This window comes from Strix aluco, chromosome W, assembly GCF_031877795.1.
Source record: "Strix aluco isolate bStrAlu1 chromosome W, bStrAlu1.hap1, whole genome shotgun sequence".
In the NCBI taxonomy this organism is placed as follows: domain Eukaryota; kingdom Metazoa; phylum Chordata; class Aves; order Strigiformes; family Strigidae; genus Strix; species Strix aluco.
This window is the reverse complement of record NC_133970.1, coordinates 10,340,068-10,359,718: the sequence shown is the minus strand read 5'-3', so window position 1 is coordinate 10,359,718 and position 19,651 is coordinate 10,340,068.

The following is a 19,651-nucleotide window of genomic DNA, read 5'->3' as shown; positions in this document are numbered from 1 at the left end:
AGGCAAGGCAAGGCAAGGCAAGGCAAGGCAAGGAAGATAATGCCAGGGCAGGCAAGGCAGGGCAAGGGAAGATAAGGGCAGGGCAGGCAAGGCAAGGCAAGGCAAGGCAAGGCAGATAATGCCAGGGCAGGCAAGGCAGGGCAATGGAAGATAAGGGCAGGGCAGGTTAGGGCTGGCAAGGCAAGGTAAGGCAGGGCAACGGAAGAGAAGGGCAGGGCACATTAGGGCAGGCAAGGCAAGGCAAGGCAAGGCAAGGCAAGGCAAGGCAGATAATGCCAGGGCAGGCAAGGCAGGGCAATGGAAGATAATGGCAGGGCAGGGCAGGGCAGGGCAAGGCAAGGCAGGGCAGGGCAGGGCAGATATGCCAGGGCAGGCAAGGCAAGGCAAGGCAAGGCAAGGCAAGGCAAGGCAAGGCAAGGCAGATAATGCCAGGGCAGGCAAGGCAGGGCAATGGAATATAAGGGTAGGGCAGGCAAGGCAGGGCAGGGCAGGGCAGGGCAAGGCAAGGAAAGGCAAGGCAAGGCAAGGCAAGGCAAGGCAAGGCAAGGCAAGGCAAGGCAGATAATGCCAGGGCAGGCAAGACAGGGCAATGGAAGATAAGGGCAGGGCAGGCAAAGCAGGGCAGGGCAGGGCAGGGCAGACAGGGCAAGGCAAGGCAAGGCAAGGCAAGGCAAGGCAAGGCAAGGCAAGGCAGATAATGCCAGGGCAGGCAAGGCAGGGCAATGGAAGATAAGGGCAGGGCAGGGCAGGCAAGGCAGGGCAAGGCAAGGCAAGGCAAGGCAGGGCAAGGCAAGGCAAGGCAAGGCAGATAATGCCAGGGCAGGCAAGGCAGGGCAATGGAAGATAAGGGCAGGGCAGGTTAGGGCTGGCAAGGCAAGGTAAGGCAGGGCAACGGAAGAGAAGTGCAGGGCACATTAGGGCAGGCAAGGCAAGGCAAGGCAAGGCAAGGCAAGGCAAGGCAGATAATGCCAGGGCAGGCAAGGCAGGGCAATGGAAGATAAGGGCAGGGCAGGCAAAGCAGGGCAGGGCAGGGCAGGGCAGACAGGGCAAGGCAAGGCAAGGCAAGGCAAGGCAAGGCAAGGCAAGGCAGATAATGCCAGGGCAGGCAAGGCAGGGCAATGGAAGATAAGGGCAGGGCAGGGCAGGCAAGGCAAGGCAGGGCAAGGCAAGGCAAGGCAAGGCAAGGCAAGGCAAGGCAAGGCAAGGCAAGGCAGATAATGCCAGGGCAGGCAAGGCAGGGCCATGGAAGATAAGGGCAGGGCAGGGCAAGGCAGGGCAGGGCAAGGCAAGGCAGGGCAAGGCAAGGCAAGGCAAGGCAAGGCAAGGCAAGGCAAGGCAGATAATGCCAGGGCTGGCAAAGCAGGGCAATGGAACATAAGGGCAGGGCAGGGCAGGGCAAGGCAAGGCAAGGCAAGGCAAGGCAGATAATGCCAAGGCAGGCAAGGCAGGGCAATGGAAGATAAGGGCAGGGAAAGGCAGGCACTGCAGGGCAGGGCAGGGCAAGGCAAGGCAAGGCAAGGCAGATAATGCCAGGGCAAGCAAGGCAGGGCAATGGAAGATAAGGGCAGGGCAGTCAAGGCAGGCATGGCAGGGCAGGGCAGGGCAAGGCAAGGCACGGCAAGGCAAGGCAAGGCAGATAATGCCAGGGCAGGCAAGGCAGGGCAATTGAAGATAAGGGCAGGGCAGGCAAGGCAGGGCAGGGCAAGGCAAGGCAAGGCAAATCAGATAATGCCAGGGCAAACAAGGCAGGGCAATGGAAGATAAGGGTAGGGCAGGCAAGGCAGGGCAGGGCAGGGCAGCGCAAGGCAAGGCAAGGCAAGGCAAGGCAAGGCAAGGCAGATAATGCCAGGGCAGGCAAGGCAGGACAATGGAAGATAAGGGCACGGCAGGCAAGGCACGGCAGGGCAAGGCAAGGCAGGGCAGGGCAGGGCAGATAATGCCAGGGCAGGCAAGGCAAGGCAAGGCAAGGCAAGGCAAGGCAAGGCAAGGCAAGGCAGATAATGCCAGGGCAGGCAAGGCAGTGCAATGGAAGATAAGGGCAGGGAAGGACAGGGCAGGGCAGGGCAGGGCAGGGCAAGGCAAGGCAAGGGAAGGCAAGGCAACGCAAGGCAGATAATGCCAGGGCAGGCAATGCAGGGCAATGGAAGATAAGGGAAGGGCAGGGCAAGGCAAGGCAAGGCAAGGCAAGGCAAGGCAAGGCAAGGCAAGGCAGATAATGCCCGGGCAGGCAAGGCAGGGCAATGGAAGATAAGGGTAGGGCAGGGCAGGCAAGGCAAGGCAAGGCAAGGCAAGGCAAGGCAAGGCAAGGCAAGGCAGATAATGCCAGGGCAAGCAAGGCAGGGCAATGGAAGATAAGGGCAGGGCAGGCAAGGCAGGGCAAGGCAAGGCAGGGCAAGGCAAGGAAAGGCAAGGCAAGGCAAGGCAAGGCAAGGCAAGGCAGATAATGCCAGGGCAGGCAAGACAGGGCAATGGAAGATAAGGGCAGGGCAGGCACAGCAGGGCAGGGCAGGGCAGGGCAGACAGGGCAAGGCAAGGCAAGGCAAGGCAAGGCAAGGCAGATAATGCCAGGGCAGGCAAGTCAGGGCAATGGAATATAAGGGCATGGCAGTCAAAGCAGGGCAGGGCAGGGCAGGGCAGGGCAGGGCAGACAGGGCAAGGCAAGGCAAGGCAAGGCAAGGCAAGGCAAGGCAAGGCAGATAATGCCAGGGCAGGCAAGGCAGGGCAATGGAAGATAAGGGCAGGGCAGGCAAAGCAGGGCACGGCAGGGCAGGGCAGACAGGGCAAGGCAAGGCAAGGCAAGGCAAGGCAAGGCAGATAATGCCAGGGCAGGCAAGACAGGGCAATGGAAGATAAGGGCAGGGCAGGCAAAGCAGGGCAGGGCAGGGCAGGGCAGACAGGGCAAGGCAAGGCAAGGCAAGGCAAGGCAAGGCAAGGCAAGGCAAGGCAAGGCAGATAATGCCAGGGCAGGCAAGGCAGGGCAATGGAAGATAAGGGCAGGGCAGGGCAGGCAAGGCAGGGCAAGGCAAGGCAAGGCAAGGCAAGGCAAGGCAAGGCAAGGCAAGGCAAGGCAAGGCAAGGCAAGGCAGATAATGCCAGGTCAGGCAAGGCAGGGCCATGGAAGATAAGGGCAGGGCAGGGTAAGGCAGGGCAGGGTAAGGCAAGGCAGGGCAAGGCAAGGCAAGGCAAGGCAAGGCAAGGCAAGGCAAGGCAGATAATGCCAGGGCTGGCAAGGCAGGGCAATGGAAGATAAGGGCAGGGCAGGGCAGGGCAAGGCAAGGCAAGGCAAGGCAAGGCAGATAATGCCAAGGCAGGCAAGGCAGGGCAATGGAAGATAAGGGCAGGGCAAGGCAGGCATGGCAGGGCAGGGCAGGGCAAGGCAAGGCAAGGCAAGGCAGATAATGCCAGGGCAAGAAGGCAGGGCAATGGAAGATAAGGGCAGGGCAGGCAAGGCAGGGCAGGGCAGGGCAGGGCAAGGCAAGGCAAGGCAAGGCAAGGCAAGGCAGATAATGCCAGGGCAGGCAAGGCAGGGCAATGGAAGATAAGGGCAGGGCAAGGCAAGGCAGGGCAGGGCAAGGCAAGGCAAGGCAAGGCAACGCAGATAATGCCAGGGCAGGCAAGGCAGGGCAATGGAATATAAGGGCAGGGCAGTCAAAGCAGGGCAGGGCAGGGCAGATAGGGCAAGGCAAGGCAAGGCAAGGCAAGGCAGATAATGCCAGGGCAGGCAAGGCAGGGCAATGGAAGATAAGGGCAGGGCAGGCAAGGCAGGGCAGGGCAAGGCAAGGCAAGGCAAGGCAAGGCAAGGCAAATCAGATAATGCCAGGGCAAACAGGGCAGGGCAATGGAAGATAAGGGTAGGGCAGGCAAGGCAGGGCAGGGCAGGGCAGGGCAAGGCAAGGCAAGGCAAGGCAAGGCAAGGCAAGGAAGATAATGCCAGGGCAGGCAAGGCAGGGCAAGGGAAGATAAGGGCAGGGCAGGCAAGGCAAGGCAAGGCAAGGCAAGGCAGATAATGCCAGGGCAGGCAAGGCAGGGCAATGGAAGATAAGGGCAGGGCAGGTTAGGGCTGGCAAGGCAAGGTAAGGCAGGGCAACGGAAGAGAAGGGCAGGGCACATTAGGGCAGGCAAGGCAAGGCAAGGCAAGGCAAGGCAAGGCAGATAATGCCAGGGCAGGCAAGGCAGGGCAATGGAAGATAATGGCAGGGCAGGGCAGGGCAGGGCAAGGCAAGGCAGGGCAGGGCAGGGCAGATATGCCAGGGCAGGCAAGGCAAGGCAAGGCAAGGCAAGGCAAGGCAAGGCAAGGCAAGGCAGATAATGCCAGGGCAGGCAAGGCAGGGCAATGGAATATAAGGGTAGGGCAGGCAAGGCAGGGCAGGGCAGGGCAGGGCAAGGCAAGGAAAGGCAAGGCAAGGCAAGGCAAGGCAAGGCAAGGCAAGGCAAGGCAGATAATGCCAGGGCAGGCAAGACAGGGCAATGGAAGATAAGGGCAGGGCAGGCAAAGCAGGGCAGGGCAGGGCAGGGCAGACAGGGCAAGGCAAGGCAAGGCAAGGCAAGGCAAGGCAAGGCAAGGCAAGGCAGATAATGCCAGGGCAGGCAAGGCAGGGCAATGGAAGATAAGGGCAGGGCAGGGCAGGCAAGGCAGGGCAAGGCAAGGCAAGGCAAGGCAAGGCAAGGCAAGGCAAGGCAAGGCAAGGCAAGGCAAGGCAGATAATGCCAGGGCAGGCAAGGCAGGGCCATGGAAGATAAGGGCAGGGCAGCGTAAGGCAGGGCAGGGCAAGGCAAGGCAGGGCAAGGCAAGGCAAGGCAAGGCAAGGCAAGGCAGATAATGCCAGGGTTGGCAAGGCAGGGCAATGGAAGATAAGGGCAGGGCAGGGCAGGGCAGGGCAAGGCAAGGCAAGGCAAGGCAAGGCAGATAATGCCAAGGCAGGCAAGGCAGGGCAATGGAAGATAAGGGCAGGGCAAGGCAGGCATGGCAGGGCAGGGCAGGGCAAGGCAAGGCAAGGCAAGGCAGATAATGCCAGGGCAATCAAGGCAGGGCAATGCAAGATAAGGGCAGGGCAGTCAAGGCAGGGCAGGGCAGGGCAGGGCAAGGCAAGGCAAGGCAAGGCAAGGCAAGGCAAGGCAAGGCAGATAATGCCAGGGCAGGCAAGGCAGGGCCATGGAAGATAAGGGCAGGGCAGGGCAAGGCAGGGCAGGGCAATGCAAAGCAAGGCAAGGCAACGCAGATAATGCCAGGGCAGGCAAGGCAGGGCAATGGAATATAAGGGCAGGGCAGTCAAAGCAGGGCAGGGCAGGGCAGATAGGGCAAGGCAAGGCAAGGCAAGGCAAGGCAGATAATGCCAGGGCAGGCAAGGCAGGGCAATGGAAGATAAGGGCAGGGCAGGCAAGGCAGGGCAGGGCAAGGCAAGGCAAGGCAAGGCAAGGCAAGGCAAATCAGATAATGCCAGGGCAAACAGGGCAGGGCAATGGAAGATAAGGGTAGGGCAGGCAAGGCAGGGCAGGGCAGGGCAGGGCAAGGCAAGGCAAGGCAAGGCAAGGCAAGGCAAGGAAGATAATGCCAGGGCAGGCAAGGCAGGGCAAGGGAAGATAAGGGCAGGGCAGGCAAGGCAAGGCAAGGCAAGGCAAGGCAGATAATGCCAGGGCAGGCAAGGCAGGGCAATGGAAGATAAGGGCAGGGCAGGTTAGGGCTGGCAAGGCAAGGTAAGGCAGGGCAACGGAAGAGAAGGGCAGGGCACATTAGGGCAGGCAAGGCAAGGCAAGGCAAGGCAAGGCAAGGCAGATAATGCCAGGGCAGGCAAGGCAGGGCAATGGAAGATAATGGCAGGGCAGGGCAAGGCAAGGCAGGGCAGGGCAGGGCAGATATGCCAGGGCAGGCAAGGCAAGGCAAGGCAAGGCAAGGCAAGGCAAGGCAAGGCAAGGCAGATAATGCCAGGGCAGGCAAGGCAGGGCAATGGAATATAAGGGTAGGGCAGGCAAGGCAGGGCAGGGCAGGGCAGGGCAAGGCAAGGAAAGGCAAGGCAAGGCAAGGCAAGGCAAGGCAAGGCAAGGCAAGGCAAGGCAGATAATGCCAGGGCAGGCAAGACAGGGCAATGGAAGATAAGGGCAGGGCAGGCAAAGCAGGGCAGGGCAGGGCAGGGCAGACAGGGCAAGGCAAGGCAAGGCAAGGCAAGGCAAGGCAAGGCAAGGCAAGGCAGATAATGCCAGGGCAGGCAAGGCAGGGCAATGGAAGATAAGGGCAGGGCAGGGCAGGCAAGGCAGGGCAAGGCAAGGCAAGGCAAGGCAAGGCAAGGCAAGGCAAGGCAAGGCAAGGCAGATAATGCCAGGGCAGGCAAGGCAGGGCCATGGAAGATAAGGGCAGGGCAGCGTAAGGCAGGGCAGGGCAAGGCAAGGCAGGGCAAGGCAAGGCAAGGCAAGGCAAGGCAAGGCAGATAATGCCAGGGTTGGCAAGGCAGGGCAATGGAAGATAAGGGCAGGGCAGGGCAGGGCAGGGCAAGGCAAGGCAAGGCAAGGCAAGGCAGATAATGCCAAGGCAGGCAAGGCAGGGCAATGGAAGATAAGGGCAGGGCAAGGCAGGCATGGCAGGGCAGGGCAGGGCAAGGCAAGGCAAGGCAAGGCAGATAATGCCAGGGCAATCAAGGCAGGGCAATGCAAGATAAGGGCAGGGCAGTCAAGGCAGGGCAGGGCAGGGCAGGGCAAGGCAAGGCAAGGCAAGGCAAGGCAAGGCAAGGCAAGGCAGATAATGCCAGGGCAGGCAAGGCAGGGCCATGGAAGATAAGGGCAGGGCAGGGCAAGGCAGGGCAGGGCAATGCAAGGCAAGGCAAGGCAAGGCAGATAATGCCAAGGCAGGCAAGGCAGGGCAATGGAAGATAAGGGCACGGCAAGGCAGGCATGGCAGGGCAGGGCAGGGCAAGGCAAGGCTAGGCAAGGCAGATAATGCCAGGGCAAGCAAGGCAGGGCAATGGAAGATAAGGGCAGGGCAGGCAAGGCAGGGCAAGGCAAGGCAATGCAAGGCAAGGCAAGGCAGATAATGCCAGGGCAGGCAAGGCAGGGCAATGGAATATAAGGGCAGGGCAGTCAAAGCAGGGCAGGGCAGGGCAGACAGGGCAAGGCAAGGCAAGGCAAGGCAAGGCAAGGCAGATAATGCCAGGGCAGGCAAGGCAGGGCAATGGAAGATAAGGGCAGGGCAGGCAAGGCAGGGCAGGGCAGGGCAAGGCAAGGCAGGCCAAGGCAAGGCAAGGCAAGGCAAGGCAGATAATGCCAGGGCAGGCAAGGCAGGGCAATGGAAGATAAGGGCAGGGCAGGTTAGGGCTGGCAAGGCAAGGTAAGGCAAGGCAACGGAAGAGAAGGGCAGGGCACATTAGGGCAGGCAAGGCAAGGCAAGGCAAGGCAAGGCAAGGCAAGGCAGATAATGCCAGGGCAGGCAAGACAGGGCAATGGAAGATAAGGGCAGGGCAGGCAAAGCAGGGCAGGGCAGGGCAGGGCAGACAGGGCAAGGCAAGGCAAGGCAAGGCAAGGCAAGGCAAGGCAAGGCAAGGCAAGGCAGATAATGCCAGGGCAGGCAAGGCAGGGCAATGGAAGATAAGGGCAGGGCAGGGCAAGGCAGGGCAGGGCAAGGCAAGGCAGGGCAAGGCAAGGCAAGGCAAGGCAAGGCAAGGCAAGGCAAGGCAAGGCAAGGCAAGGCAAGGCAGATAATGCCAGGGCTGGCAAGGCAGGGCAATGGAAGATAAGGGCAGGGCAGGGCAGGGCAAGGCAAGGCAAGGCAAGGCAAGGCAGATAATGCCAAGGCAGGCAAGGCAGGGCAATGGAAGATAAGGGCAGGGCAAGGCAGGCATGGCAGGGCAGGGCAGGGCAAGGCAAGGCAAGGCAAGGCAGATAATGCCAGGGCAAGCAAGGTAGGGCAATGGAAGATAAGGGCAGGGCAGGCAAGGGAGGGCAGGGCAGGGCAGGGCAAGGCAAGGCAAGGCAAGGCAAGGCAAGGCAAGGCAGATAATGCCAGGGCAGGCAAGGCAGGGCAATGGAAGATAAGGGCAGGGCAGGCAAGGCAGGGCAGGGCAAGGCAAGGCAAGGCAAGGCAATGCAGATAATGCCAGGGCAAACAAGGCAGGGCAATGGAAGATAAGGGTAGGGCAGGCAAGGCAGGGCAGGGCAGGGCAGGGCAAGGCAAGGCAAGGCAAGGCAAGGCAAGGCAAGGCAGATAATGCCAGGGCAGGCAAGGCAGGGCAATGGAAGATAAGGGCACGGCAGGCAAGGCACGGCAGGGCAAGGCAAGGCAGGGCAAGGCAAGGCAAGGCAAGGCAGGGCAAGGCAAGGCAAGGCAAGGCAGATAATGCCAGGGCAGGCAAGGCAGGGCAATGGAAGATAAGGGCAGGGCAGGTTAGGGCTGGCAAGGCAAGGTAAGGCAGGGCAACGGAAGAGAAGTGCAGGGCACATTAGGGCAGGCAAGGCAAGGCAAGGCAAGGCAAGGCAAGGCAAGGCAGATAATGCCAGGGCAGGCAAGGCAGGGCAATGGAAGATAAGGGCAGGGCAAGGCAAAGCAGGGCAGGGCAGGGCAGGGCAGACAGGGCAAGGCAAGGCAAGGCAAGGCAAGGCAAGGCAGATAATGCCAGGGCAGGCAAGACAGGGCAATGGAAGATAAGGGCAGGGCAGGCAAATCAGGGCAGGGCAGGGCAGGGCAGACAGGGCAAGGCAAGGCAAGGCAAGGCAAGGCAAGGCAAGGCAAGGCAAGGCAGATAATGCCAGGGCAGGCAAGGCAGGGCAATGGAAGATAAGGGCAGGGCAGGGCAGGCAAGGCAGGGCAAGGCAAGGCAAGGCAAGGCAAGGCAAGGCAAGGGAAGGCAAGGCAAGGCAGATAATGCCAGGGCAGGCAGGGCAGGGCCATGGAAGATAAGGGCAGGGCAGGGCAAGGCAGGGCAGGGCAAGGCAAGGCAGGGCAAGGCAAGGCAAGGCAAGGCAAGGCAAGGCAGATAATGCCAGGGCTGGCAAGGCAGGGCAATGGAAGATAAGGGCAGGGCAGGGCAGGGCAGGGCAAGGCAAGGCAAGGCAAGGCAAGGCAGATAATGCCAAGGCAGGCAAGGCAGGGCAATGGAAGATAAGGGCAGGGCAAGGCAGGCATGGCAGGGCAGGGCAGGGCAAGGCAAGGCAAGGCAAGGCAGATAATGCCAGGGCAATCAAGGCAGGGCAATGCAAGATAAGGGCAGGGCAGGCAAGGCAGGGCAGGGCAGGGCAGGGCAAGGGAAGGCAAGGCAAGGCAAGGCAAGGCAAGGCAAGGCAGATAATGCCAGGGCAGGCAATGCAGGGCCATGGAAGATAAGGGCAGGGCAGGGCAAGGCAGGGCAGGGCAAGGCAAGGCAAGGCAAGGCAAGGCAGATAATGCCAAGGCAGGCAAGGCAGGGCAATGGAAGATAAGGGCACGGCAAGGCAGTCATGGCAGGGCAGGGCAGGGCTAGGCAAGGCTAGGCAAGGCAGATAATGCCAGGGCAAGCAAGGCAGGGCAATGGAAGATAAGGGCAGGGCAGGCAAGGCAGGGCAGGGCAAGGCAAGGCAAGGCAAGGCAAGGCAAGGCAGATAATGCCAGGGCAGGCAAGGCAGGGCAATGGAAGATAAGGGCAGGGCAAGGCAAGGCAGGGCAAGGCAAGGCAATGCAAGGCAAGGCAAGGCAGATAATGCCAGGGCAGGCAAGGCAGGGCAATGGAATATAAGGGCAGGGCAGTCAAAGCAGGGCAGGGCAGGGCAGACAGGGCAAGGCAAGGCAAGGCAAGGCAAGGCAAGGGAAGGCAGATAATGCCAGGGCAGGCAAGGCAGGGCAACGGAAGATAAGGGCAGGGCAGGCAAGGCAGGGCAGGGCAGGGCAGGGCAAGGCAAGGCAAGGCAAGGCAAGGCAAGGCAAGGCAAGGCTAGGCAGATAATGCCAGGGCAGTCAAGGCAGGGCAATGGAAGATAAGGGCAGGGCAGGCACAGCAGGGCAGGGTAGGGAAGGGCAGGGCAGGGCAAGGCAAGGCAAGGCAAGGCAAGGCAAGGCAGATAATGCCAGGGCAGGCAAGGCAGGGCAATGGAAGATAAGGGTAGGGCACGGCAGGCAAGGCAGGGCAAGGCAAGGCAAGGCAAGGCAAGGCAAGGCAAGGCAAGGCAAGGCAAGGCAAGGCAAGGCAAGGCAGATAATGCCAGGGCAGGCAAGGCAGGGCCATGGAAGATAAGGGCAGGGCAGGGCAAGGCAGGGCAGGGCAAGGCAAGGCAGGGCAAGGAAAGGCAAGGCAAGGCAGATAATGCCAAGGCAGGCAAGGCAGGGCAATGGAAGATAAGGGCAGGGCAAGGCAGGCATGGCAGGGCAGGGCAGGGCAAGGCAAGGCAAGGCAAGGCAGATAATGCCAGGGCAAGCAAGGCAGGGCAATGGAAGATAAGGGCAGGGCAGGCAAGGGAGGGCAGGGCAGGGCAGGGCAAGGCAAGGCAAGGCAAGGCAAGGCAAGGCAAGGCTGATAATGCCAGGGCAGGCAAGGCAGGGCAATGGAAGATAAGGGCAGGGCAGGCAAGGCAGGGCAGGGCAAGGCAAGGCAAGGCAAGGCAAGGCAAGGCAAGGCAAGGCAAGGCAGATAATGCCAGGGCAAACAAGGCAGGGCAATGGAAGATAAGGGTAGGGCAGGCAAGGCAGGGCAGGGCAGGGCAGCGCAAGGCAAGGCAAGGCAAGGCAAGGCAGATAATGCCAGGGCAGGCAAGGCAGGGCAATGGAAGATAAGGGCACGGCAGGCAAGGCACGGCAGGGCAAGGCAAGGCAGGGCAAGGCAAGGCAAGGCAAGGCAGGGCAAGGCAAGGCAAGGCAAGGCAAGGCAAGGCAGATAATGCCAGGGCTGGCAAGGCAGGGCAATGGAAGATAAGGGCAGGGCAGGGCAGGGCAAGGCAAGGCAAGGCAAGGCAAGGCAGATATTGCCAAGGCAGGCAAGGCAGGGCAATGGAAGATAAGGGCAGGGCAAGGCAGGCATGGCAGGGCAGGGCAGGGCAAGGCAAGGCAAGGCAAGGCAGATAATGCCAGGGTAAGCAAGGCAGGGCAATGGAAGATAAGGGCAGGGCAGTCAAGGCAGGGCAGGGCAGGGCAGGGCAAGGCAAGGCAAGGCAAGGCAAGGCAAGGCAGATAATGCCAGGGCAGGCAAGGCAGGGCAATGGAAGATAAGGGCAGGGCAGGCAAGGCAGGACAGGGCAAGGCAAGGCAAGGCAAATCAGATAATGCCAGGGCAAACAAGGCAGGGCAATGGAAGATAAGGGTAGGGCAGGCAAGGCAGGGCAGGGCAGGGCAGCGCAAGGCAAGGCAAGGCAAGGCAAGGCAAGGCAAGGCAGATAATGCCAGGGCAGGCAAGGCAGGACAATGGAAGATAAGGGCACGGCAGGCAAGGCACGGCAGGGCAAGGCAAGGCAGGGCAGGGCAGGGCAGATAATGCCAGGGCAGGCAAGGAAAGGCAAGGCAAGGCAAGGCAAGGCAAGGCAGATAATGCCAGGGCAGGCAAGGCAGTGCAATGGAAGATAAGGGCAGGGCAGGACAGGGCAGGGCAGGGCAGGGCAGGGCAAGGCAAGGCAAGGGAAGGCAAGGCAACGCAAGGCAGATAATGCCAGGGCAGGCAATGCAGGGCAATGGAAGATAAGGGAAGGGCAGGGCAAGGCAAGGCAAGGCAAGGCAAGGCAAGGCAAGGCAAGGCAAGGCAAGGCAAGGCAGATAATGCCCGGGCAGGCAAGGCAGGGCAATGGAAGATTAGGGCAGGGCAGGGCAGGCAAGGCAGGGCAGGGCAGGGCAAGGCAAGGCAAGGCAAGGCAAGGCAAGGCAAGGCAAGGCAAGGCAGATAATGCCAGGGCAAGCAAGGCAGGGCAATGGAAGATAAGGGCAGGGCAGGCAAGGCAGGGCAAGGCAAGGCAGGGCAAGGCAAGGCAAGGCAAGGCAAGGCAAGGCAAGGCAAGGCAAGGCAAGGCAAGGCAAGGCAGATAATGCCAGGGCAGGCAAGACAGGGCAATGGAAGATAAGGGCAGGGCAGGCACAGCAGGGCAGACAGGGCAAGGCAAGGCAAGGCAAGGCAAGGCAAGGCAGATAATGCCAGGGCAGGCAAGTCAGGGCAATGGAATATAAGGGCATGGCAGTCAAAGCAGGGCAGGGCAGGTCAGGGCAGGGCAGGGCAGACAGGGCAAGGCAAGGCAAGGCAAGGCAAGGCAAGGCAGATAATGCCAGGGCAGGCAAGGCAGGGCAATGGAAGATAAAGGCAGGGCAGGCAAGGCAGGGCAAGGCAAGGCAGGGCAAGGCAAGGCAAGGCAAGGGAAGGCAAGGCAATGCAAGGCAGATAATGCCAGGGTAGGCAAGACAGGGCAATGGAAGATAAGGGCAGGGCAGGCAAAGCAGGGCAGGGCAGGGCAGGGCAGACAGGGCAAGGCAAGGCAAGGCAGATAATGCCAGGGCAGGCAAGACAGGGCAATGGAAGATAAGGGCAGGGCAGGCAAAGCAGGGCAGGGCAGGGCAGGGCAGACAGGGCAAGGCAAGGCAAGGCAAGGCAAGGCAAGGCAAGGCAAGGCAAGGCAAGGCAAGGCAAGGCAGATAATGCCAGGGCAGGCAAGGCAGGGCAATGGAAGATAAGGGCAGGGCAGGGCAGGCAAGGCAGGGCAAGGCAAGGCAAGGCAAGGCAAGGCAAGGCAAGGCAAGGCAAGGCAAGGCAAGGCAAGGCAGATAATGCCAGGTCAGGCAAGGCAGGGCCATGGAAGATAAGGGCAGGGCAGGGTAAGGCAGGGCAGGGTAAGGCAAGGCAGGGCAAGGCAAGGCAAGGCAAGGCAAGGCAAGGCAAGGCAGATAATGCCAAGGCAGGCAAGGCAGGGCAATGGAAGATAAGGGCACGGCAAGGCAGGCATGGCAGGGCAGGGCAGGGCAAGGCAAGGCTAGGCAAGGCAGATAATGCCAGGGCAAGCAAGGCAGGGCAATGGAAGATAAGGGCAGGGCAGGCAAGGCAGGGCAGGGCAAGGCAAGGCAAGGCAAGGCAAGGCAAGGCAGATAATGCCAGGGCAGGCAAGGCAGGGCAATGGAAGATAAGGGCAGGGCAAGGCAAGGCAGGGCAAGGCAAGGCAATGCAAGGCAAGGCAAGGCAGATAATGCCAGGGCAGGTAAGGCAGGGCAATGGAATATAAGGGCAGGGCAGTCAAAGCAGGGCAGGGCAGGGCAGACAGGGCAAGGCAAGGCAAGGCAAGGCAAGGCAAGGCAGATAATGCCAGGGCAGGCAAGGCAGGGCAATGGAAGATAAGGGCAGGGCAGGCAAGGCAGGGCAGGGCAAGGCAAGGCAAGGCAGGCCAAGGCAAGGCAAGGCAAGGCAAGGCAGATAATGCCAGGGCAGGCAAGGCAGGGCAATGGAAGATAAGGGCAGGGCAGGTTAGGGCTGGCAAGGCAAGGTAAGGCAAGGCAACGGAAGAGAAGGGCAGGGCACATTAGGGCAGGCAAGGCAAGGCAAGGCAAGGCAAGGCAAGGGAAGGCAGATAACGCCAGGGCAGGCAAGGCAGGGCAATGGAAGATAATGGCAGGGCAGGGCAAGGCAAGGCAGGGCAGGGCAGGGCAGATAATGCCAGGGCAGGCAAGGCAAGGCAAGGCAAGGGAAGGCAAGGCAAGGCAAGGCAGGCATGGCAGGGCAGGGCAGGGCAAGGCAAGGCTAGGCAAGGCAGATAATGCCAGGGCAAGCAAGGCAGGGCAATGGAAGATAAGGGCAGGGCAGGCAAGGCAGGGCAGGGCAAGGCAAGGCAAGGCAAGGCAAGGCAAGGCAGATAATGCCAGGGCAGGCAAGGCAGGGCAATGGAAGGTAAGGGCAGGGCAGGGCAGGCAAGGCAGGGCAAGGCAAGGCAAGGCAAGGCAAGGCAAGGCAAGGCAGATAATGCCAGGGCAGGCAAGGCAGGGCCATGGAAGATAAGGGCAGGGCAGGGCAAGGCAGGGCAGGGCAAGGCAAGGCAGGGCAAGGCAAGGCAAGGCAAGGCAAGGCAAGGCAAGGCAAGGCAAGGCAAGGCAAGGCAGATAATGCCAGGGCTGGCAAGGCAGGGCAATGGAAGATAAGGGCAGGGCAGGGCAGGGCAAGGCAAGGCAAGGCAAGGCAAGGCAGATATTGCCAAGGCAGGCAAGGCAGGGCAATGGAAGATAAGGGCAGGGCAAGGCAGGCATGGCAGGGCAGGGCAGGGCAAGGCAAGGCAAGGCAAGGCAGATAATGCCAGGGTAAGCAAGGCAGGGCAATGGAAGATAAGGGCAGGGCAGTCAAGGCAGGGCAGGGCAGGGCAGGGCAAGGCAAGGCAAGGCAAGGCAAGGCAAGGCAAGGCAGATAATGCCAGGGCAGGCAAGGCAGGGCAATGGAAGATAAGGGCAGGGCAGGCAAGGCAGGACAGGGCAAGGCAAGGCAAGGCAAATCAGATAATGCCAGGGCAAACAAGGCAGGGCAATGGAAGATAAGGGTAGGGCAGGCAAGGCAGGGCAGGGCAGGGCAGCGCAAGGCAAGGCAAGGCAAGGCAAGGCAAGGCAAGGCAGATAATGCCAGGGCAGGCAAGGCAGGACAATGGAAGATAAGGGCACGGCAGGCAAGGCACGGCAGGGCAAGGCAAGGCAGGGCAGGGCAGGGCAGATAATGCCAGGGCAGGCAAGGCAAGGCAAGGCAAGGCAAGGCAAGGCAAGGCAGATAATGCCAGGGCAGGCAAGGCAGTGCAATGGAAGATAAGGGCAGGGCAGGGCAGGACAGGGCAGGGCAGGGCAGGGCAGGGCAAGGCAAGGCAAGGGAAGGCAAGGCAACGCAAGGCAGATAATGCCAGGGCAGGCAATGCAGGGCATTGGAAGATAAGGGAAGGGCAGGGCAAGGCAAGGCAAGGCAAGGCAAGGCAAGTCAAGGCAAGGCAAGGCAAGGCAAGGCAGATAATGCCCGGGCAGGCAAGGCAGGGCAATGGAAGATAAGGGCAGGGCAGGGCAGGCAAGGCAGGGCAGGGCAGGGCAAGGCAAGGCAAGGCAAGGCAAGGCAAGGCAAGGCAAGGCAAGGCAAGGCAGATAATGCCAGGGCAAGCAAGGCAGGGCAATGGAAGATAAGGGCAGGGCAGGCAAGGCAGGGCAAGGCAAGGCAGGGCAAGGCAAGGCAAGGCAAGGCAAGGCAAGGCAAGGCAAGGCAAGGCAAGGCAAGGCAGATAATGCCAGGGCAGGCAAGACAGGGCAATGGAAGATAAGGGCAGGGCAGGCACAGCAGGGCAGACAGGGCAAGGCAAGGCAAGGCAAGGCAAGGCAAGGCAGATAATGCCAGGGCAGGCAAGTCAGGGCAATGGAATATAAGGGCATGGCAGTCAAAGCAGGGCAGGGCAGGTCAGGGCAGGGCAGGGCAGACAGGGCAAGGCAAGGCAAGGCAAGGCAAGGCAAGGCAGATAATGCCAGGGCAGGCAAGGCAGGGCAATGGAAGATAAAGGCAGGGCAGGCAAGGCAGGGCAAGGCAAGGCAGGGCAAGGCAAGGCAAGGCAAGGGAAGGCAAGGCAATGCAAGGCAGATAATGCCAGGGTAGGCAAGACAGGGCAATGGAAGATAAGGGCAGGGCAGGCAAAGCAGGGCAGGGCAGGGCAGGGCAGACAGGGCAAGGCAAGGCAAGGCAGATAATGCCAGGGCAGGCAAGACAGGGCAATGGAAGATAAGGGCAGGGCAGGCAAAGCAGGGCAGGGCAGGGCAGGGCAGACAGTGCAAGGCAAGGCAAGGCAAGGCAAGGCAAGGCAAGGCAAGGCAAGGCAAGGCAGATAATGCCAGGGCAGGCAAGGCAGGGCAATGGAAGATAAGGGCAGGGCAGGGCAGGCAAGGCAGGGCAAGGCAAGGCAAGGCAAGGCAAGGCAAGGCAAGGCAAGGCAAGGCAAGGCAAGGCAGATAATGCCAGGTCAGGCAAGGCAGGGCCATGGAAGATAAGGGCAGGGCAGGGTAAGGCAGGGCAGGGTAAGGCAAGGCAGGGCAAGGCAAGGCAAGGCAAGGCAAGGCAAGGCAAGGCAGATAATGCCAAGGCAGGCAAGGCAGGGCAATGGAAGATAAGGGCACGGCAAGGCAGGCATGGCAGGGCAGGGCAGGGCAAGGCAAGGCTAGGCAAGGCAGATAATGCCAGGGCAAGCAAGGCAGGGCAATGGAAGATAAGGGCAGGGCAGGCAAGGCAGGGCAGGGCAAGGCAAGGCAAGGCAAGGCAAGGCAAGGCAGATAATGCCAGGGCAGGCAAGGCAGGGCAATGGAAGATAAGGGCAGGGCAAGGCAAGGCAGGGCAAGGCAAGGCAATGCAAGGCAAGGCAAGGCAGATAATGCCAGGGCAGGTAAGGCAGGGCAATGGAATATAAGGGCAGGGCAGTCAAAGCAGGGCAGGGCAGGGCAGACAGGTCAAGGCAAGGCAAGGCAAGGCAAGGCAAGGCAGATAATGCCAGGGCAGGCAAGGCAGGGCAATGGAAGATAAGGGCAGGGCAGGCAAGGCAGGGCAGGGCAAGGCAAGGCAAGGCAGGCCAAGGCAAGGCAAGGCAAGGCAAGGCAGATAATGCCAGGGCAGGCAAGGCAGGGCAATGGAAGATAAGGGCAGGGCAGGTTAGGGCTGGCAAGGCAAGGTAAGGCAAGGCAACGGAAGAGAAGGGCAGGGCACATTAGGGCAGGCAAGGCAAGGCAAGGCAAGGCAAGGCAAGGGAAGGCAGATAACGCCAGGGCAGGCAAGGCAGGGCAATGGAAGATAATGGCAGGGCAGGGCAAGGCAAGGCAGGGCAGGGCAGGGCAGATAATGCCAGGGCAGGCAAGGCAAGGCAAGGCAAGGGAAGGCAAGGCAAGGCAAGGCAGATAATGCCAGGGCAGGCAAGGCAGGGCAACGGAAGATAAGGGCAGGGCAGGCAAGGCAGGGCAGGGCAGGGCAGGGCAAGGCAAGGCAAGGCAAGGCAAGGCAAGGCAAGGCTAGGCAGATAATGCCAGGGCAGTCAAGGCAGGGCAATGGAAGATAAGGGCAGGGCAGGCACAGCAGGGCAGGGTAGGGAAGGGCAGGGCAGGGCAAGGCAAGGCAAGGCAAGGCAAGGCAGATAATGCCAGGGCTGGCAAGGCAGGGCAATGGAAGATAAGGGCAGGGCAGGCAAAGCAGGGCAGGGCAGGGCAGGGCAGACAGGGCAAGGCAAGGCAAGGCAAGGCAAGGCAAGGCAGATAATGCCAGGGCAGGCAAGGCAGGGCAATGGAAGATAAGGGTAGGGCACGGCAGGCAAGGCAGGGCAAGGAAAGGCAAGGCAAGGCAAGGCAAGGCAAGGCAAGGCAAGGCAAGGCAAGGCAAGGCAAGGCAGATAATGCCAGGGCAGGCAAGGCAGGGCCATGGAAGATAAGGGCAGGGCAGGGCAAGGCAGGGCAGGGCAAGGCAAGGCAGGGCAAGGCAAGGCAAGGCAAGGCAAGGCAAGGCAAGGCAAGGCAAGGCAAGGCAAGGCAAGGCAAGGCAGATAATGCCAGAGCTGGCAAGGCAGGGCAATGGAAGATAAGGGCAGGGCAGGGCAGGGCAAGGCAAGGCAAGGCAAGGCAAGGCAGATAATGCCAAGGCAGGCAAGGCAGGGCAATGGAAGATAAGGGCAGGGCAAGGCAGGCATGGCAGGGCAGGGCAGGGCAAGGCAAGGCAAGGCAAGGCAGATAATGCCAGGGCAAGCAAGGCAGGGTAATGGAAGATAAGGGCAGGGCAGGCAAGGGAGGGCAGGGCAGGGCAGGGCAAGGCAAGGCAAGGCAAGGCAAGGCAAGGCAAGGCAGATAATGCCAGGGCAGGCAAGGCAGGGCAATGGAAGATAAGGGCAGGGCAGGCAAGGCAGGGCAGGGCAAGGCAAGGCAAGGCAAGGCAAGGCAAGGCAAGGCAAGGCAGATAAAGCCAGGGCAAACAAGGCAGGGCAATGGAAGATAAGGGTAGGGCAGGCAAGGCAGGGCAGGGCAGGGCAGGGCAAGGCAAGGCAAGGCAAGGCAAGGCAAGGCAAGGCAGATAATGCCAGGGCAGGCAAGGCAGGGCAATGGAAGATAAGGGCACGGCAGGCAAGGCACGGCAGGGCAAGAAAAGGCAGGGCAAGGCAAGGCAAGGCAAGGCAGGGCAAGGCAAGGCAAGTCAAGGCAGATAATGCCAGGGCAGGCAAGGCAGGGCAATGGAAGATAAGGGCAGGGCAGGTTAGGGCTGGCAAGGCAAGGCAAGGCAAGGCAAGGCAAGGCAAGGCAAGGCAAGGCAAAGCAAGGCAGATAATGCCAGGGCAGGCAAGGCAGGGCAATGGAAGATAAGGGCAGGGCAGGCAAAGCAGGGCAGGGCAGGGCAGGGCAGACAGGGCAAGGCAAGGCAAGGCAAGGCAAGGCAAGGCAAGGCAAGGCAAGGCAGATAATGCCAGGGCAGGCAAGGCAGGGCAATGGAAGATAAGGGCAGGGCAGGGCAGGCAAGGCAGGGCAAGGCAAGGCAAGGCAAGGCAAGGCAAGGCAAGGCAAGGCAAGGCAGATAATGCCAGGGCAGGCAAGGCAGGGCCATGGAAGATAAGGGCAGGGCAGGGCAGGGCAAGGCAAGGCAAGGCAAGGCAAGGCAGATAATGCCAAGGCAGGCAAGGCAGGGCAATGGAAGATAAGGGCAGGGCAAGGCAGGCATGGCAGGGCAGGGCAGGGCAAGGCAAGGCAAGGCAAGGCAGATAATGCCAGGGCAAGCAAGGCAGGGCAATGGAAGATAAGGGCAGGGCAGTCAAGGCAGGGCAGGGCAGGGCAGGGCAAGGCAAGGCAAGGCAAGGCAAGGCAAGGCAGATAATGCCAGGGCAGGCAAGGCAGGGCAATGGAAGATAAGGGCAGGGCAGGGCAGGCAAGGCAGGACAGGGCAAGGCAAGGCAAGGCAAATCAGATAATGCCAGGGCAAACAAGGCAGGGCAATGGAAGATAAGGGTAGGGCAGGCAAGGCAGGGCAGGGCAGGGCAGCGCAAGGCAAGGCAAGGCAAGGCAAGGTAAGGCAAGGCAGATAATGGCAGGGCAGGCAAGGCAGGACAATGGAAGATAAGGGCACGGCAGGCAAGGCACGGCAGGGCAAGGCAAGGCAGGGCAGGGCACGGCAGATAATGCCAGGGCAGGCAAGGCAAGGCAAGGCAAGGCAAGGCAAGGCAAGGCAAGGCAAGGCAGATAATGCCAGGGCAGGCAAGGCAGTGCAATGGAAGATAAGGGCAGGGCAGGACAGGGCAGGGCAGGGCAGGGCAGGGCAAGGCAAGGCAAGGGAAGGCAAGGCAACGCAAGGCAGATAATGCCAGGGCAGGCAATGCAGGGCAATGGAAGATAAGGGAAGGGCAGGGCAAGGCAAGGCAAGGCAAGGCAAGGCAAGGCAAGGCAAGGCAAGGCAAGGCAAGGCAGATAATGCCCGGGCAGGCAAGGCAGGGCAATTGAAGATAAGGGCAGGGCAGGGCAGGCAAGGCAGGGCAGGGCAGGGCAAGGCAAGGCAAGGGAAGGCAAGGCAAGGCAAGGCAAGGCAGATAATGCCAGGGCAAGCAAGGCAGGGCAGTGGAAGATAAGGGCAGGGCAGGCAAGGCAGGGCAAGCAAGGCAGGGCAAGGCAAGGAAAGGCAAGGCAAGGCAAGGCAAGGCAAGGCAAGGCAAGGCAGATAATGCCAGGGCAGGCAAGACAGGGCAATGGAAGATAAGGGCAGGGCAGGCACAGCAGTGCAGGGCAGGGCAG